This window comes from Macrotis lagotis, chromosome X, assembly GCF_037893015.1.
Source record: "Macrotis lagotis isolate mMagLag1 chromosome X, bilby.v1.9.chrom.fasta, whole genome shotgun sequence".
In the NCBI taxonomy this organism is placed as follows: Eukaryota; Metazoa; Chordata; class Mammalia; order Peramelemorphia; family Peramelidae; genus Macrotis; species Macrotis lagotis.
The window spans coordinates 610,043,999-610,057,840 of record NC_133666.1 but is presented as its reverse complement, the minus strand read 5'-3'; the positions used below and the strand labels follow the sequence as shown (position 1 = coordinate 610,057,840).

General features: G+C 35.7%; 2 pseudogenes; both read left to right on the top strand.

Annotated features, from left to right (window-relative positions):
• Positions 1–5,527, top strand: part of LOC141499410 (serine/threonine-protein kinase PRP4 homolog pseudogene) — a 65,184-nt pseudogene extending 59,657 nt beyond the window's left edge.
• A 6,786-nt stretch (positions 5,528–12,313) lies between these two features.
• Positions 12,314–13,052, top strand: LOC141499409 (RING-type E3 ubiquitin-protein ligase PPIL2 pseudogene; annotated as a pseudogene).
• The last annotated feature ends 790 nt before the right edge of the window (positions 13,053–13,842 follow it).

Sequence of the window (13,842 nt, the reverse complement as noted above, 5' to 3'; positions counted from 1 at the left end):
ATTACTGTGCTATAAGAAAAGACAAGCAGGATGATTTCAGAAAAAATCTGAAAAGATTTAATGAATTGATACAAAGTAAAGTGAGTAGAACCAGGGGAAAATATACATAATAACAACAATATTATAAAATGAAGAATTGTGAATGACTTAGTTCATCTTATCAATATAAGAATCCAAGATCTTTCCTTAGAACCAATGATAACATATACTACCCACCTCCAAAGAAAGCTCTCAGATATGGGAGACTATTGATGGGATTTCTCACATTTGCTTCACTTATTTCCTGTATCACACATACTTGTGTTCATTGTATTCCCTCCCCCTAATGCAAACTCTAAAGGCAGAAATGATTTATTGTTATTTCTATCCATATGGTCTATACCTAAAAGGTACTTAATTATTAGTTGAAAAGACACAAGAACTGGAGAAAATCTTTCTTGGAAAGTTTCTAGTAGGGCCCCCCCAAAATGGATTAAAGATAACTCAGAAACTACAAAATGACCAACTCTCAGTCTTCAAAAAAGAACAATCCAGACAATAAATTTAACAAGGAGTCTCTGGATCCTAGTTGAATTTGGTCAAAATATCGAAGGGACAGATCCACTTAATTTCATCCATCTCCCTTTATGTCTTATATTGCAGAAGTCAGTAGTAAACTCCCTTGATGGGACCTGTGAAATTATGGTGCAAAAGGAGATGGGGTCAATATATATAATCAATTTTAGTGTATTCTCTTTAAAGAAAATTTGAACTCTTTGGGGAAAGAAAAAATGTCAGACTTTAAGAAAGGAGGCAGGAGATTGTTGCAATATTGGGACATAATGGAAATAGTTCAAGCATTACTCAAAGAATAGGAGAAGATGGCACAATCTGAAATTAGTTGGAAAGAAATAATGGCCATACTCACTCATCCACTACAATCAGGGCATATAATTCAAGCCTGTTCCAAATTAGTCTATCTTCAACACTTAAAAAAAAATATGAAGTTTCTTCTCCTCTGAAGAGACTCCAAAAACCAGGTCCAATGTCATTTCTGCAGAAAATAAAGTCAACAATATGAGCCTTGGGATTCTGCCTCCTCTTATTCCTTTAGGTAATTTTATCAGATCTTCAGAGTCTTTTAATTAGGTAAGAAGGGGTCTATTATTGATCTTTACCTGTGGGTTACTCACCAGCAAAACATTTTGAAACAGAGATTCTTCATGCTCTGATGTAGAGCAAGACTTTTGACTATCAAAACTAACTCTGGGAAATTCCCCAATACATTAACAAATAGTAGTTCTAAAACCACCACACAAACTTTTAATGTCTTAGATGGAGAGACCTTGCCTAGCTTAGAGAGATTAGATAGTCTTGAAAAGAGAAAGAATTCTTCACTTCAGCCTTTGGAATCTAAATGGGAGGTGACCAGGGTGACCAGAAAGCCAGGTGGTACATGTTCCAATGAGGCCTTGAAGAAGCTTCATCTTGATCAAAGATCTTATTTTTGCAAGAGGAAAGACTGAAGATATACACTCAACCAGATATCAAAGTATAACAGTCTTAGGGGCAGCTAGGTGGCACAGTGAATAGAGCACCAGCCTTGGAGTCAGGAGTACCTGGGTTCAAATCTGACCTCAGACACTTAATAATTACCTAGCTGTGTGGCCTTGGGCAAGCCACTTAACCCCATTGCCTTGAAAAATCTAAAAAAAAAGTTTAACAGTCTTTACCAAGGTTTCTTCCAAAGGAAGAGTTATATATCTTGAGCCATAAGTGGTAAAAGACCACAGACCTGGTAGTGATATTGCTGGGTCAAATGAGTTATACATGGTTTTATAGCCCTTTGAACATAGTTTGAAATTGCTCTTCAGAATGGTTGAATCACTTCACAACTCTTCCAACAGTGCATTAATGTCTCATTTTCCTTACATCCTCTTTCACATTTGTCCTACTAACTAATCCAAGAGGTATAGAGTGGTAGCTCAGTTAATCTGTTCTCTTTTGAATTGCCTTGCACTAACAAGAACCAGGTAGTTCTGGTCTGGTATGTACCCTATATCTCATGCTGATTCCCCTACTTTGTATCTCATTATTTAGGCAGAAGTTGCCTTTCAAATTTATCTTACTGAAAGGGAGGTTGAGACACTGTGCTATATATTCTTAGCACTGACACCCCAAATTTATCTCATGAGAGAAGGATGCCCAAGAGCATAAATTCCCTAAAGATAACAAGATAATAGTTAAAATCATTAACCCTCAATCACTTAGCCCTTCTGGATATGAGCAATAGTTACAGCTTAGGTCCATGTGTTAGCCCTCCTTAGTCTCTCCCTAGTCTACCCTAAGACCACCCAGAACAGGCATTAGCCCACATTACCTTTTTCCTCCTTTTTCTTAATTTTGCTACTTTCTTGAGGAATCCTAGCCCACTTTAATCTACTTCCTTAAGAAACTTAGCCCATATTACTACTTAATACATGTTACCTCACTAGCTAGTAATAAGTGAATTAGCACCTGTTATTTTTCAAATGTTCAGAACTCTTTTGTCTTTACCACTGCCTGAGTTCACACCTCATCAAAAATATAAAAGCCTCTCAAGATAGATCTAGTACACTTTTTCTAAGATTGAGGATTCAGATAATTCTCAAAAGAGCATAAATGAAGAGAATGGAGAAGTATCAGAGGAAAATATCAAAATAAACCCAGTTCAGTCACAAAAAAGAAACAAAGACACAGAATCAAACACAAGAAACATAAATATTCTTTAGAAGATGTAAAAGACAAAAAATATAAGCATAAGCATAAACACGTTAAATGAAAAATGGTTATTAATGCCTCTAACAAAGAAGATGCACCTCCAGTAAAAAGAACTAAAACTGATGACTTAGCTTTACTGGAAGACTTGGAGAAACAAAGAACTTTGATTAAAGTTGAACTTGATAATGAGTTAATAGAAGGAAAAACTTCAATCTAAGATGGAGCTAATTTTACAGGGGTATGAGTCAGGTTCTGAAGATGAGGAAGAAATGTATGAGAACATGAGAAATGCGAATAGATCAACTGCCAGGTTGTCAAATACTAGGAGGAAACTTGAAGTGGTAGATAATAAAAATAGTTCAAAGAAAGAAAGCAAAAGCAGATCAAAAAAATAGACTAGATATAGATCTGATAAAAAGAAAAGCAGGGGAAATGTTAAAGGAGTTAAAGAAAAAATAACTAGAAGTGAGTCTAAAGAAAGAAAAAAGTCCAAAAGTGCATCTAAAAGAAGCAAATCTCTGCATCAAGTAAGAAAATCAAAATCCCCAGCATTTAAAAGGCTATCTCAGGAGAAAATTGGAAAAGCTAAATCTCCTACTAAAGGTAAAATCTCCTACTAAAGATAAGATTAAATTAGAAGATAAAAGTAAATCAAAAGATCTAAAGAAATCCCCAATTACAAATGAAAGCAAAATACTTGATCATGGAAAAAAATCCAAATCTCCAATAGAATTAAGAAGCAAATCCAAAGACAAAAGGTCACAATCCAAAAATAGAAAGTCCGAACAATCTGAGAGTGATAAAGAAAAGAAACCAATTAAATCTCCCTCTAAAGATTCTTCTTGTGGGAAAGAAAATAGGTCCCCAAATAGAAGACCAGGCCTTAGAACTAAACGAAAAAAATTATCTCCCAAACAGTGACAAATCAAAACAAAGTAGTTACTCTCTACTTAATGATCAGAGATCCAATCAAAGAAAGTCACCTGAATTTCAGACTCTGACTCTTTGCTCTTCTACCAGGAGACAATCAGTGGAAAGAAAACTAAGAGAAGCAGAAAGGAGACTTTCTTTTTCAAGAACATGTCCTAGAGATGATATTTTTAAAACACATGAGAGATCACAAAATGTCAGTCCTATTAGGATATGGTCCCCAACTAGAAGATCAAGTGGGTCTCCTATGTGTAAGAAGTTCACCTTCACCATTCAGGCAAAGCAGAACTCTAAGGAGAGAAAACAGATCTCAAGTTTGATGGCCATCTCAATCTTGGGGTAGTCATAGGCAAAGAAATAGAAGCAAAGGAAAGGAAGATAAATTTAAAGGATGTCTTTCTGAAGGAATGAAAGGTGAATAGGAATCATCATCTGATGATAATCTAGAACATTTTGATGTTGAAGAAGATGAAAAAGCCCTAATAAAACAGAGAAGAATCCAAAGGCAGGAAATTGTTCAGAAGTATAAATACCTTTCTGAGGATAGCAATACGTTTATGCCATCTGATGCAAGCAACCCCGAGTAGCACTGTAACACATTCATCTTCCCCTGATGATATTTTAGAATGAGTTGCTGCTGTTAAAGATTGTGAAAGGGAAAATGCTGATACATTTGAGGCTTCTGTAAAAGTCAAACACAATCTTATGACAATTGAACAAAGTAATGATTCAACTCTGAAGAAACTATTGGTTTCTGACATGTTCACAGAATGGATGATATGTTTGCTACATATTTTGATAGTGCTCATCTTTGGTTTGCTGGCACTGGAAAAGATTTCAAGGAGAATCCCAATCTCATGGATAATTGTACTGATGTAGAAGGCTATTATTGTAGTAATCTAGGTGAAGTCTTAGATAAATGTTACAATGTGTATAGCTACACTGGCCAAGGTGTCTTCAGTAACATAGTGAGAGCCAGAGATATGGCAAGAGCAAACCAAGAAGTGGCTGTGAAAATCATCAGGAACAATGAGATTATGAAAAAAGTCAGGTTGAAAAGAACTGGAATTTTTGAAAAAGCTTAATGATGCTGATCCTCATGACAAATTTCATTGTCTCTGACTCTTACAGCACTTTTACCACAAACAGCATCTCTGCCTTGTAATTGAACCTCTAAGTATGAATTTGAGAGAGGCATTGAAAAAGTATGGAAAAGATATTAAGGCTGTAAGATCCTATAGCCAGCAGTTGTTCTTGGCATTGAAACTTCTTAAAAGGTGCGCTATCCTACATGCTGATATCAAGCCAGACAATATCTTAGTAAATGAATCAAAGACTATTCTAAAACTTTGTGATTTTGGATTAGCTTCTTATGTTTCAGATAATAACATCCCCCCCATCTTGTCAGTAGATTTTATCATGCTCCTGAATCTATTATAGGAAAAAACTATGACTATAGTATAGATATGTGGTCTATAGGCTGTACACTATATGAACTTTATACTGGAAAATTTTATTTCCTGGTAAAACCAATCATCATATGTTGAAACTTGCTATGGACCTCAAAGGAAAACTGCCAAATAACTTAAAAGGTGTATTCAAAGATCAACACTTTGATGAAAACCTCAACTTCTTGTACATAGAAATAGATAAAGTAACAGAAAGGAAGAAAGTTACTGTCGTGAGCACCAGTGACCTTTTGGCTTATTTGATTGGGTGCCAGAGACCTCCTGAAGATCAGTGCAGAAAAGTACATCAGCTAAAGAACTTGTTGGACCAGATTTTAATGTTGGACCTAGCTAAATGAATTAGCATCAATCAGGCTCTAAAGCATCCCTTCATCCAGGAAAAAATTTAAATGAGATGAAGAAGCTGAAAGGACTTGAATAATTAAAATACAAAAACTGAAGAACTTTACCCCTGAAAATTGAGGAAACATGATATATTTGAATTAACACCAAAGCTGCTATTTCTTTTAGAAATATTAGAGTAAATCTGTTTGTATCTTATATAAAAATTATCACTGTAGAACTGCTTTTAATTACTGAGAGCAGTGCTAATGTAAAGGGTTGCCGTTCACATCAAAAAGAAAAAAAATCTATTATATAATGATTAATAATACTTGGTGGATTATGAGTTTTTAACTTCATTTTTTTGCCTTAAAAACAGGCCAGTATTAAATACTAATTTTCCTAGAAGTGTGTGTGTCTGTGAAGACCATAGCAACAAACCCTTGAACCTGCCTGCAGATATATACTCCTCTTTTAAAGAAAGTTTTGTACAAGTATCAGTACACGTAAGGTAAGCTAAACCATCAACATCATTGGTGTTTTAAGATATTATTTTATAGGAACAATTGGCAAATAAAGAACAGTAGCTTTGTGGCAGAATTTCCTGCCTATTTAATAATTTACCTTGTTTAATTTTTTGCTATCAAAACTGTAGTTTATTTACAACTTATATTCTGTTCATCACATTTCAAATTTGGAGAGAATGTACACCTTCAGTGTACTGTACATTACTTTGATTTTTAAATTCAACCTGTTATAGATTTTGTATACATATTATTAAATATAGTTTCCAATGACAGAGTAACAATATATTCAGTTTTCAATTACTAATTATAAATGTTGGAGTCTAATTCTGAAAGACCTCAATAAAAACTTATTTTAACAACATAATGAAATTTTAAACTATCATTTTGAAAGTGTGTTTTCTTGTCAAAGCGTTTTATTTATTCATTGTTTTTAATTATTTGAGATCACATCTTTCAATACAGATATAAACCACTAGAACAAAGCAGTTGCTTTGTAAAAAGAGGTTGTTTCTTTACTTTTTATTTCTTTTGTAAATGAAGCTTTTCTTTGAGAAACGTGACTTTAGAGAAAAAGCCTCCCCAAACCCTCCAAATACTTTTAAAATAATGTCTAATTCTAGAGTGGCAGAAACCACAGAATGACTGAGTGAAACAATTTTCTACCTCAAGACAACTTGGAAGATCAATGGGGAAGGTCTGTTGTACCATATGAGAAAGGAGCACCAGCACCAGCATCAGGGTTGATCAGTCCCAGACAACTAGGAACAGGAATTAAGATGACTGAACCAGTGACAGCAGTGGCAGTTTTCAGACCTCTTAGCCCAGAGACTGTTGAGGACAACTTGGAAGGTCAACAGGAAAAGTCTATGGCATCAGGGTAAGAAGGGAGCACAGTCTTCAGCAGCACAAAGTCAGACCCAGGACCAGGAGCAGTCTGTGGGAGCCAGTGGATCAGTGGTAGCTGCAGCTGCTGCTAGAGCTTTTGACAGTAATGGGGTCAGAAAGAGATTACAGAATTCTCTTCGCTGTCACTGAGAGAACCCTGTTGCTTTGCCCATACCTGAATCTGGGTTGAAGTGCTAGATTGTAGTTCCAGGGAGAGGAGGAGCAATATTACAAGAGTTACAAGGACCTCACAGTTTCAGGGAAGAAAGGAGTATATTTGATCACTCACAAACTGGAGTACAGACCAGGAAAGCAGTAAAAATCTCTCCTTAGATTATATCACCTTGGGAGAACTAAAAACCTGCAGGTCCCTAGAAGTGTCTCTGAAAACAGCTGCAACCCCGCCCCCACCAAAGCTTGAGATAGTGCACCCTCTAACCTATGATCCACAAGGAAATAAACATGTTTGATATAAATATAATTGTTCATCTCATTACTGGAATTATAGAAATACTTTTAAAATTTTACGAGTATGTGACTTGGATCATGTACAGTTGATCTAAGTCTCATTGTCTCTAAAGATTTGAAGAGTATGAAATTTGGAGGTGCCCAGGTAGATTTGTCAAACGACATTAGGAAATTCAATGATTTTGCCCAAGTTCAAGGAAGTCAGACCTTCATTTCAAGCAGAAACTACTGGGAGGTGGAAGTACCAGGCAACACTGGATAATGTATTGACATCTAAAGGACCGATTGTACCAGGAAGACTTCTTTGTGCTTCTGGCTTAACAGAGTCACACTGGTTGCCATATTTATGCCATAGGCAAGCATCACCTTTCTTCTGAATCTCAAGTGAAGTACTGCCAGAACTGGCTGTCCAATCTAATGGTGGGCATTTTCCTTGACTATGAATGTACAGACATGGCATTTTATAATGTTAAAGAAAGATTTCATTTTTATTTTCCCAATCACTTTCTTCTCAAGACCCTTCCAATCTTTCTTCTAAGAAAGTTCTGAAAAAATGATTCCTTTCTGTCCCTTTTTGAGAGAGATCAAGGAGGATGTATTTATTGCAGATCAATTTTTAAAGTTGTAATATGTATTATGTTGATTTTTCTCTCTCTAATATTTTTTATTTTATTAGGATTTGATTCTTCTTTCACAACATGAGTAATATAGATCTATGTTTAGTATGGTTATACATATATTAGATTGCTTTCTGTCATGGCGGGGGGAGAAGGAGTGAGAAAAAATGTAAAACTCAAAACCTTGCAAAAAATGATTGTGGAATGCTACCTTTGCATGTAGTTGGAAAAATAAATGAAGAAAATATTTTTTAAAAATGAAAAAAAGGAATATGTTTTAATTTTTCAAAAAACTTCAGACACTCAGTTCTATAGTTCCTATGTGTTATAAAATTTTAGAAGTATAGGGGTCCTTAGATGGTACATGTCATCATCACTATCTAATTTTGAAATCTAGAAAGGTAAAATGACTTGGATAACCCTAAATATGATTCTTGGATCTACTTTCCATCCTCAAATCAATCCATCATATGCATATTGTGTATAGTTTTCATATGTTTAACGTTGGACATGCTTTTCCTTTGACCTTAGGATAATACAAGTTACATGACAGCAGACTATTTCCTTTTTTATTTTTTTTTTTGTATCCCCAGAACCTAGCACGTTGCTTAATAAAAATTAAAAGAATCCAGGAATAATCCTATGATGATGAAATAGGAAATTATGGAATGTGGGCCTGAGACAAAGAAGGTGCATTCACCATCCAATTTATCCATTCTACAATGCTCCTGTACACTAGTATGATAAAGAAATAGCCCAAGAAGTCAGTCAAACACAATTGAGGTCATTATAACATGATTTTAGAATGAAAGGACTGGGAAGTCTTGTCTTCAAAAAAGGAAGACAAGGGGGTGGCTAGGTGATGCAGTGAATAGAGCACTGCCCCTGGAGTCAGGAGTACCTGGGTTCAAATGCAGCCTCAGACACTTAATAATTACCTAGCTGTGTGGCCTTGGGCAAGCCACATAACCACATTTGCCTTGCAAAATAAATCTAAAAAAAAAATAGGAAGACTAAGGAATTAATGCATGGATGTGAAAAGATGCAATCCAGGTAGAGAGTGATAACTTCATAGTTGAATACAACCACCCACAATGCAGTTAGTTACAATAGCATTCTAGAGGATGTAACTAGATATAATGAATGTCAAATTTCTGTAGGGCTGATGACTAACCTCTAAGTGTAGCCTGATCAACCTTCTTAACTAACGAAGTAATAGGACAATACCTTTGTATTTTTGATTTGATGGTTAGTAGATATTTAAATGGTTGATCTTTAATTGAATTTTTAAAAAATATCACTGTCAGTAGGGGAAAAAAAAAGAAGGTTTTCCAAAAATCAAAGTCCTTTTCGGACAGCAACTAAATCCGAACACCACTGTTTTGACAGGGTAATAGTATATTCCACACATTATGTAATAATACAAAAATAGGAGCTGTGGCTGCCAGTTTTTGACCAATCTGCTAATGTGACAGATAATGGTCACATTTACTTGTCCCTCCATATGTCCAAAATTGATACCATTGGCTCTTTTCTTTTATCAGCTTGCCATCAGTGAAGGAAAATAAGTTGGGATATTTTAAGATGGGTTTTAAGGTTAAAAAAAAATTCAGAAACATAAGAGACTTTGCTTGTAGGGAAGAAGGCAAGTACAATTAAAGATGACCTAGGCTTGGGGGTGGCTAGGTGGCGTAGTGGATAAAGCACCGGCCTTGGAGGCAGGAGTACCTGGGTTCAAATCCAGTCTCAGACACTTAATAATCACCTAGCTGTGTGGCCTTGGGCAAGCCACTTAACCCCATTTGCCTTGCAAAAAAAAAAGCTAAAAAAAAAGATGACCTAGGCTGTCCTCATATTGAGATCTCTATTCCTGTCCTAGCCGAAATCAGCTGTGTTTCTGTGGTTATGATTCCCAACCTTATACCTTACACATCAAATTTCACCTAATACTTATGTTTTAAATCTAGAAGCAAAAGCTTTGCAAAGTTATAGTTGAAACAGCTAAATGCTGACATTAAATTATGTCCTTGAATAAAGAAAAGGAAAGAGATTAAACTGTTACTTAGGACAGAAATTAGCATATGGTATTAAGAAAAAAGATGATATACTTGTATTCCAGGAATATCTTGGGTAAACAACGTAATACAGGCAGACAGCTGGGTTCACTAAGTCACTCCAGAGTCTACTTCACTCTGAGGGCTGAGCGACAGCAGCATAAATGGAAAATAACATGATTGAAAGAATCAGAAATTGAAGGGATGGGGAATGACTGAAAAAGCTGTACTTTTTTTTTGTCCCTCGTTCTCAAAGAAGACCATGACATCAGGGAGGTGATGTCATGACAAGCACATGAATTGGATTTGAGTGAGGGGGAGGGGGTTGGCTGTGCGTAAGTCACCAGCCTCACTTTCTCCTCTAGGGCCATCTGGATCCAATGGCCAGATATGAATCAGAAGGACTTGAGATAACCTTGGATGTGAGGCAATCAGTTAAGTGACTGCCCAAAGTCACACAGTTACAAGTGCCTGAGACTAGATTCAAACTCCTGTCCTCCTGACTCCAAGGTCAGTGCTCTATCCACTGCTCCACCTAGCTATCCCTTAAACAAGCTGTGGTATATGATTGTGATGGAATAATATTGTGCTATAATAAATGACACACAGGATGATTTAAGAAAAAATCTGAAAAGACTTAAATGAATTGATACAAAGTGAAGTGAGCAGAACTAGGGGAAAAATGGTACATAGAATAACAACAATATTATAAGGTGAAAATTTAGCTCTTCTCAGAATTACAAGAATCCAAGACCCTTCCAATGAACAATGAAAAGCATACTATCCACCTCCAAAGAAAGAACTCATATTGTCTGAATACAGACAGTACAACTGAATACAACTGAAATGACTGACATAGAAATGCTTTACATGAATGCACACATATAACTTATATCTGGTTTACTTACCATTTAGAAGAGGGAGAGAATTTTTAAAAATTGAAAAATTGCTTTAACATGTAATTGGAGAAAAATAAATTATATTGGGGGCAGCTAGAAGGCCTAGTAGATATAGCACTGGCCCTGGAATCAGGAGGAACTGAGTTCAAATCCGACCTCAGACACTGATACTTAGCTATGTAATTTTGGTTGGACTAGTCATTTAACTACAATGCCTTGCAAAAACCAAAATAAAAAAAATAAATTATATTAAAAAGAAAGAACATGGCCTCGAGTGGACAGAATTCTTCAGATCAACTACATAGTTGTCTTAGTCTACTTTCTGGCAGACTAACTCAAAATCTTTCTGGGATACCTATGTATTTCTTCTTTTAGCCTAAAATAATCAATAGTTCTAAGTTTTTCCAAGCTTGGAAAACTACAAATCTTAGGAATTGTCAATGAATTATCTCAACCAAAAGTTATCTATTGAAGTGCTTTACTGAGTTCCCATTATCTCTGAATGAGTAATATGTGACAAGTACTGCCAATTAAAGAGAACTATTGGTTATATTTTTATTGATTATATTTTATGTTATATTCTGCCCTTGGTGAGCAGAAACCCTAGGACATGGAACATGTTTATTAAATCAAATTCCAAAATATAGAAATTCAGATGGAGTTAACCTTAACCATTGTTTCTGGTCAAGGTGAAAGGAGCAGAGTATGAATTATGAAAAGACCTTAAACAAAATACATAGTCTATAAACCTGACATTTCTCTATGTTTTAATGGAAGGACATTTTAGCCACACAATGCTATCTGTTTGTATACTTTTTTAGGAACGTGTGTGTGTGTGTGTGTGTGTGTGTGTGTTAATATCTATCTATCATCTATCTATCTATCTATCTATCTATCTATCTCTATCTATCTATCTACCTAATTCCCTATCTCTATCTCTATCTCTATCATCTCTATCTCTATCTCTGTCTCTATCTCTATCTCTATCTCTATCTCTATCTATCTCTATCTCTTTATCCATATATAAACACACATTCCTGGCTGATGGACCAAGCTGGTTCTGAACATTTTCTTTCCTGCATTAACATAAAGTCTAGTATACAGGTACTTTATAAGTGTTCTTTCATTACTCCATTCACTCTTATTAGAGGAAAAACATTGAAACCACTGGTTAGTCTCTGGCACATATTCTCTCTAGCTGGTATTAGATATTGGGGAATATTCTTCCTAAGGAAAGCGATGGACCTATTTCATGTACTTCTTGGAGACTCTTATCTGTGACCTTCAAAGGTCTAGTCAACTCTGGCAACTAGCTAAGCTCATGGAGAAATCAAAATACAAGATCCTTGTCCTGAACCTCATAGAGAAGATTTTCTGTCTCACTCATGGTATTAGCTTATGTCAATGAAGGAAGCAAGTTGTCAGACACTCAACCAGCTGCCACTGATGATGAGGTTGTTTGGTTATTGCTTTGTGAAGAAGAAAGGTTATGTCCATCTGTACACCAACAAGGGGGTCTTCAACTTGGAGCTGTATTGTGACATGACTCCAAAAACCTATGAAAATCTCATCAAACTCTGAAAAAACAATTACTGATGGGATGGATTTTCCACAGGTCAGTCTAAAACTTTGTGATCCAGGGTGAGGATTCAACTGGCATAGGGACAGGGGGAGAATCCTATTGGAGGAACCCCTTCAAAAATGAATTCCAGTCTAATCTATCACACATAAGCAGAGGCATTGTCAGGATAGCCATCTTGGAACCCAATAGCAACAAGTTCCAGTTTTTTTAAATCACTTTTAGGTCCTTTGCTTACTTGGGATAAGAAGCACACTGTCTTTGGAAGAATTGTTGGTGGTTTTGATATCCTTACAGCCTTGGATAAGATAGAGAGTGGCCACAAAACTGATCAACCCAAGGAGGAGATTCGAACTGTGGATAGATATGAAGAAGCAGATGCCCAGTTGCTGAAGAAATGGAAAAGATCAGACTGGAGGAGGAGACCAAGTTGGCCTCATCAAAATCAGAGACTTCAGGACCTCCAGCTTATTGTCAGGGAATGGGCAAATATATCACCCCCCTCCCCCAGTCAAAAAATGAACAATAGAGGAGCCCTCCACCAGTGCAGCTGTAGTAGCTTAACAGAAATGCAGCTGTGGCACTGGAGAGTTCAACTCTCCCTGGTGACAGAGGCATTGGCCTCTAACCTGGTGGGGATCCAGAAAAATCTTTATAGAGCTGCCAGTTGGGGGAGAGGAGGGGGTGTCATCTTGAAATAAAGGGTTTTTAAAAATGAATTGAATGAATGAAGAGATTCTAGGTAAAAATTCTAAATAGAATATGAGAGTAATATGGTAGGAAATATTAGTCAACATAAAGCAAGTGAGAAATGTAATACAGAAAGAAAGAAAATGAAAACAATTGAATGCTTTGCTTCTTGACTGTTGATCATTATTTGCATATTATTTTCAATATGTGTGAAACTGAATTGGCTTTGCTGCATTTGAGCTATATATATTTTTTCTTAGCCTCAACATGAATTTTTTTATAACTATATTTTATTCTGTTTTACCCCTCTAGATATTTATGCTTGCTTTATTTTTTGCTTAGAAGGAGCACACATTTTTGCTTAGAAGTAGCACACATGCCTCTTAAAATATCAGCATAGTAGCTTACTATATCCTAAGTCTTCTCTGTAAGGCAGATTTTATCTTCATGTTCATTAGTTTAATCTTTGCCTTAACTTTTAAAAGTCTTTGAACGTGTTATGAATATTCAAATATTTTGAATCTTTTGAAAATTTTCAAATAATTGTCCTATATTTGAATGGACTTTGAGTCCTATCTTGCTATTCAGAATCATTTGTATAACTGTAAAATATTTTAACAAAAATTGCTATTAATAAATCTTATCTAAATTGGAAAAAAATTAG